The sequence below is a fragment of the Condylura cristata genome, unplaced genomic scaffold (genome assembly GCF_000260355.1).
Source record: "Condylura cristata isolate star-nosed mole 26May11 unplaced genomic scaffold, ConCri1.0 scaffold00009, whole genome shotgun sequence".
Taxonomy (NCBI): Eukaryota; Metazoa; Chordata; class Mammalia; order Eulipotyphla; family Talpidae; genus Condylura; species Condylura cristata.
In genome coordinates this window covers 63,495,348-63,502,403 of record NW_004567110.1, presented here as the reverse complement: position 1 = coordinate 63,502,403, position 7,056 = coordinate 63,495,348, and the positions used below count along the sequence as shown (strand labels likewise).

The following is a 7,056-nucleotide window of genomic DNA, read 5'->3' as shown; positions in this document are numbered from 1 at the left end:
AGTATAAATAAAACTTTGGGAATCACACTCTAAAAGTTCATTTTTAGATGCAGAGTAGTGATGTCATAGGTGAGAAAGGGGAGACTTTTCTGAGAAGACTCAGAATGGGGTGGAAGAAGGAATAGGGTTGTAGGCTTTTTTTTTTTTTTTTGTAGGCTTACAAAAGGAAGGAGTGTTTGAAGAGGAATTGCCACCCAATTTGGAACGAAGTAAGACAAGCCACAACTATATGAACAGAGATAATACTGGACATAACAAATGAACAATATTTGTGTCCAAGTAAGGATCTTTAAGCCCTTACCTGCATAATCCGACCCAACCTCTTAAGATTCTGACAACTCATTTTGCATTTACTCCAGATCTGAACTGCCATGAGGTTACTTAGATTTTCTATAACCTACTTTGCTTATTTAAAAAAATTCATGTTGGTAGTGAGTGCTTGCTGATAAATTATGGTATAAATGGAATTTGGATCCAGAAATGCAACAAAACTGAGCACCCTCTCCTTGAACTACTACTGATATTTCACTAAGAATTGGGCATCTCCATTACTTTTTTTCTAAGGTATTTTTGTTTCTGACAGGGAGAGATCACTTTGAAGATAGTGAATGTGATCCAGGGTCCCAGGAACCTGGTCCTTCTTGTGTTGCTGTATTAACCTGGTCTTGCTTGTTATCTGTTGTTGAAAATCTAATCAGTCGACTTGTTACAGGGCAGGGGGAGGCACCCAAAACCCCTAAACCTGCCCACTCTAAATAGGTTCTGCCACCCATCACATCTAGACAAAAACATACAGACCTTTAATGGAAAGGAATTTTATTACAATTACAAAAGATGAAATGTACATTTGGGGACAAAACGAATGGATCTTCAGGTAATTATGCTAAGTGAAATAAGTAGAAAGTGAGATAGGGATGATTTCATTTATTACTCAAATACAAATATTCAAAAACACATACTGTCAAAAGTAAAGCAAAAATAACTTTCAGATAATATGAAAAATATATTGGCTACTGAAGGGGAAACAATACAAAGGAGACAAAGAATATAGTTTCTAAGTCAAGTCTCCAAAGTTACCCAACCCCACATGGGTAAAAGTCCACCCAAAAGGGCATAGAGCAAGGCCCAAAAACTTGTCACAAGTCTCAACTACAAAGTATGGTTAAGAGTAGTTGCTGCCCTACTCTGTTATGTGTCAGAGTACCATTTAATAAGGTTAAAATCTAAGTTCCCAATCCAAAAACTTGCCCAGCAGGCAAGTTTGGAAGGCTTGCATAGATAAGGAAATTCTTAAGATTGCCAAGGGAAGGGAAGTGGGCTATAGGACTGACTATCATGACCAGAAAAAACAGTCTGGCTCCACGAATGCAGCAGTAGGGCCAGTACACCTTCTGTGTCAAAGGTTAGCATGGCAGACCTGACATCTCAGCAAATAACTGGTACAAATGTGGGCCTCAAGAAAGAACAAACATAGTATAAAACAAATCTTTCTCCCAATGCAGACCTCTCTTATCTCATCTCCATCTCCCTTGTAGGGCATTTCAATAAATTTGGCCTTTCTATTGTCCACTCTCTCTTATGAATTCTTTCTCCCCATGCCTCCAGCCCAGTATTATACCACTATATTATGCACAGTAAACATTCTTCTATTTAAACCATTTATTAGAATCTTTCAAAATTTAAGAGAGTAATTGGTGGAAGACAAAAAAAAAAAACCTCTTCAAAATCAATAACCGATGCTCTTTTGAATCTATGTTATAGTTTGAAACATGGCTTTCAATTTAAGGAAAATCTGTTATTCTCTATTAAGTCAAGTTTGGGTATTTTTTTACATCATGGTATTGTTTTACTTTTACAAGCCTTGCTGTTCTTGTAAAATAAACAAAAACAGGAAAAGACCACCATGAACTCATTAGTTTCAAACCTTCATACACATCATTGAAGAAATTCGAATATGTTTGATTACCAGACAGTGCACTGGATTCTGTGGTAACCAAAGCAGAGAAAATACAGGATTTATGGACTATGCAGGATGTACCCCATCTTATATTTCTGAAACCTGAGAAGCTATGTTCCAAAGTACATCTAAAGGACTGTGGATAGATGGCTGTGGGATCAGTATTTCAGGATGGTTGTGATGAGTTCTGAAGAGATGTTGGGGTTCAGTGAGCAGGGTACTTGGGTTACCTCTGAGAAAAGTTACAGCATGTTCTTAATGGGTTCTGCCTTCTGCCACATAAAGACAAAATACCCATAGGACAATCTCTCATAAATTTTGAAATGCCCTAAAATAATGGTTTCAACTGAGGAACTTTGTATAATGTAACAGTGTAATATAGCATTGAGGCTGGAGTTATGAGAATGAAAGAACTTATCAGAGACAGAGTGGACATTAAAAAAGAATTTCAACACAATTAGTGTATTATAGACAGAAGAGAAAGAATATAGCTAAAATAGTTTCCCCATGAAAAACTTGGAAGCTACATGCAAAAAAAATGAAACTAGATCACTACTTCTCACCATACACAAAAATCAACTCAAAGTGGATTAAAGACCTAGACATAAGAATGGAAACCATAAAATACCTGGAAACAAAGATGGGCCAAACACTACACGACATACACTTCAGCAACATCTTTAAAGATAGAGCACCCAATGCAAAGATAGTGAAGGCAAGGATAAATAGATGGGACTGCATCAAGTTAAAGAGCTTCTGCACAGCAAAAGTGACACTATAAAAGACAAACAGACATCCCACTGATTGGGAAAAAATTTTCTCACACAAAACTAGTGATAAAGGATTGATCACAAAGATATACAAAGAACTGATGAAATTCAACAAAAATAAACAACCCCATCAAAAAATGGACAGAAGAGCTAAAAAGACACTTCTCCAAGGAGGAAATGCAGATGGCCAATAAGCATATGAAAAAGTGTTCATCACTTGTAATAAGGGAGATGCAAATTAAAACCACAATGAGATACCACCTCACCCCAGTGAGAATGACATATCTTCAAACAACTAGCAACAACAAATGTTAGCAAGGATGTGGAGAAAAAGGAACTCTCCTGCACAGCTGGTGGGAATGCAAACTAGTGCAACCACTATGGAAAACTGTTTAGAGGTTCCTTAAACTGCTAAACATGGAGCTTCCCTTCGACCCAGGAATTCCACTCCTAGGTATCTACCCAAAAGACACAAAAACACTAATTGAAAAAGATACCTGCACCCCATGTTTATTGCTGCATTACTTACAATTGGAAAGACATGGAAACAACCCAAATGCCCAAAAGTGGATGACTAGATTAAAAAGATGTGGTACATATACACAATGGAATAGTATTCAGCAACCAAAGAAAAAAAAGAAGCACATGCTTTTTGCAGCAACATGGATGGGTGGATGAAACAAACCAGAAAGAAAAGGAAAAATACCAAATGGTTTCACTCTTAGCAGGAATATAACGGGCCAGGTGAGAAAATAATAATAATAAAAATGAACAGTTATATAGCAGAGACAATTTATGGGGGTGGAGTGGGGAATGAGATAAAAAACAAGGGAAGGGAGGGAAATGCACTGGACTTTGGTGATGGCACAAGGGTGATTTGGTGATGGGAAGCCCAAGGAGATTACAAATGAGATGGGGAAGATGCACAAAATAATGTAAAAATATACTATTATATTATTTAAGAAAAATAGTTTCCGGAGAAGGAATCTGAGGAGGAAGGAAGCAAGATGGAGAGCCAGAAGGAGACCTGAGGAAGCCACATGGAGCAAAGGGAGACATGTGAAACCATGTTTATTTCTTGGCCCTGGGATGATTGAAAGAGATGTGGGTGAGAGACCCGTGGGGAGGTTGACTATGGCAGTGTTTATCTTGATTTTGATTGTGCTCTTTTCCTCTCAGACTTATCTGGCCATTTCTGACCCTTTTCTATGGGTCCCAGCCAGAAGGTGCTTTAGTCTTATGGCCGGCTGTCAATCCTTGCTTTAGACCAATCCCTTTTGGGTGGATTTTGCCCACAGGGGCATGGTAACTTCAGGTGTTTAACTTAGAAATTATATTCTTTGTCTTCTGTATTGTATATTAACTGTATTAAAGTTCCTTTTCATTAAAAAAAAGTTTCCCCACAAAACACTCAAACTTACCCACCTCCTGAGTAAAGATTCAGTAGTAACTGTTACAGGGAAACCCAATGTGAACTGGATTGCCTGTCTGTGGTCCTTACCCATCTGCATAAGAGTCATCTGCATTATTCTTGGAAGTCAGAGCCAGTGACAGAAGGCAGCAGCTTCGAATGGGTTCCTACAGCCTAGGAAAAACCTGCGATAAAACCTCTGTACCCATCTCTTGAAGATTTGAAGGTATACAGAGTAATGCAGGCTTAAACTGCTTTTTCTGCAATCCCTGCCAACCCAGCAATTTTGTCGGAAGCTTCTGTTCACATTTCTCAAAATGGAAATCTCTAGAGCTCTCGCAATCCATGGGCCTGAGTTTCAATGAAGAAGAAATACATACAAATATGGTCATGGTAACTGGACCAGCACAGGGTCAGTTGGTACCAAGACCTCCTAACATGAACTATATGGTGGCTCCTGTGACTGGTAATGATGCTGAAATTCTAAGAGCAGAAAGGGATTTGTGAAGTCATTTCCAAGATGGAAAAATTAGGCTCAGGCTTATATCAGTAGATAATGGTGTGTTTGTTCAGCTAGTGCAAGCAAATTTCCCAGCCTCCCTAATTGATCTGAAATTTGGGGACCATGTGCTCCAGGTCAATGGGGAAAACTGGAGCTCTGCCAAAGCACAAAAGGTGCTCAAACAGGCTTGTGGAGAGAAGATTACTATGACTATCCATGACAGGCCCTTTGAACACACAATTACCATGCATAAGGATAGTACTGGACGTGTTGGCTTTATCTTTAAGAACAGGAAAGTAACACCCATAGTGAAAGATAGCTCTGCAGCCAGGAATGGTCTTCTCACAGAGCACAACATCTGTGAAATCAATGGACACAACGTCATTGGATTGAAGGACTCTCAAACTGTAGACATACTGTCAACATCTGGTACTACAATTACCATTACAATCATGCCTGCTTTTCTCTTTGAACATATCATTAAACCGGTGGCACCAAGTATTATGAAAAGCCTGATGGAGCACTCCATTCCTGAAGTTTAAGGAATGCAGTGGAACCTTGGCTGACCCACTCCAGCTTACTTCTTTGACAACTTCTTTATTATGCACATGAAGCTTTCTAGGAGCCAGAGAGCATATGCTGCATGAGGACCTTCCTATCTTACATTATGGCTGGAAACCTTACTGATTGATCTCATATCTTATTCAGACTCCAAGATAGTTGTAGCCTTATCTGGATTTTACAGATGTGAAACTTTGAAAATATTTACTGACTTTCATAGAAGTAGTTTTTCTACTGGAAACCTGATGCTTTTATAAGCCATTTTGATTAGGATGACTGATCCAGGCTTAGCTTTGTGTTAAAACTGGTCAGCTTTCTTCTTAGATAGCCAGCAGTGCTGTTCATAGTACCTTAGTTTTATGGTACATTTGCATTTTAACTGAGCACTCACAGCACAATTACAGTAGTTGTTTCCTCTAGTTTTTAGTTGTGTGTGTGTGTGTGTGCATAGTGTGCGTACACCAATACATACCACTGGTTTAATTCCACATATATATGTTGCAAGAAATTGTGCTGATTATCATTAAATTTCAACTACATTCACTTAATATGCTTCAACTGTCGCCTTAACTTAGTTAAGCATCTAGAATTAAAGCCAAAATATATCTCTTGCTGCCTTTCCAAAACTATACTTCTAGATCAAAGTGAAATGTACACTAGCCCATAACAATGTAATAGTTTTATATACTGAGCTATAGCATAGCTGTTTAGTGGCATTTGATATTTTCTAGTTACTGTGTAATGGAAACTTAATTTCTTCTATAAGTGATTGGTATCACTCTCTGAGAAATAAGTGACTATATTTAATGTAAAAATCCTTATACTAAGTAAAATAAATTTTTACTCATTTGTAGACTTTCATTTGTAGATTTAAGTTGGATAATTCCTAATCTTGGCATTAATATATGTAACTCTGAAACTTACAATGTTTGTCCCAGGAACCAGTCCCACCAGACTCCCCTTCCTGCAAACAAAATGACAATGACACTTTATCCTGATTTTTGCCTATTCTATCTTAATTAAACATGTATAAGTAAAAAAAAAAATTCATCTGCACTGCAGGCATACACAGAAAGATCAATAATGGGTTTATTTACACAGAAAGGTCAATAATGGGTTTATTTACAAGGGAAAAGGAGAGAAAAAATGGAAACACAAATTAGCTATGTTGAAAAATACTGCAACATTACTGTAGATCCTGGTCATTCAAAACAAGAAAACTTTCTTTGAATCAGACAACAACAACCAAAAATGCCAGTATTGTGTCAAACAAAACTTAGTAAAAATCAGTCTGTTCAGTTCTTTATAGAATATGTTTTCCACCTTCAAAAGTTCAATTAATTGGAATCAGTTGAGGTATTTTACTGGAAACAATTTTTTTCCTTTTTTTTTTTGGAAACAATTTCTGCAAATCCCAAACCATTGAATATAGTATTGCAAGACAATGATCAATATTTAAAATTTACGTACATGTCAAATACTGAAAGGTTTTTCAATGCACATTTCAAATAAACAATGTTAACATTTGTGCTCATGCCAAAGGTTTACCTGTTTTCCCAAGTGACAATGCTTCCTTCTCAGTTTTATTTTACTAAGTAAATCAAACAAGACAAACTGATTCGAATGCCTTTCCCGGGAGTAAGGAGAGAAATTTTGCGGAGTGTCTCAGGAGCTCTACTGAGGTTCCACAAAATTTCTTTTGATGAACCAAATGATAGACTACCAAATTTAACTACAATTTGGATTTTTTGGGGACACTTTTTCACAATTATGAAAAAAATAGTAGCAATGACAATCTCAATTTCTGTGAAAGCTCTGGTTCAGTTCAGTGGCATAAAATTGACAGTCAAGGCAA

At 37.3% G+C, this 7,056-nt stretch overlaps 1 pseudogene; it reads left to right on the top strand.

The window, feature by feature from the left end:
- Positions 1-862: 862 nt before the first annotated feature.
- LOC101636276 lies at positions 863-5,182 on the top strand (annotated as a pseudogene).
- The last annotated feature ends 1,874 nt before the right edge of the window (positions 5,183-7,056 follow it).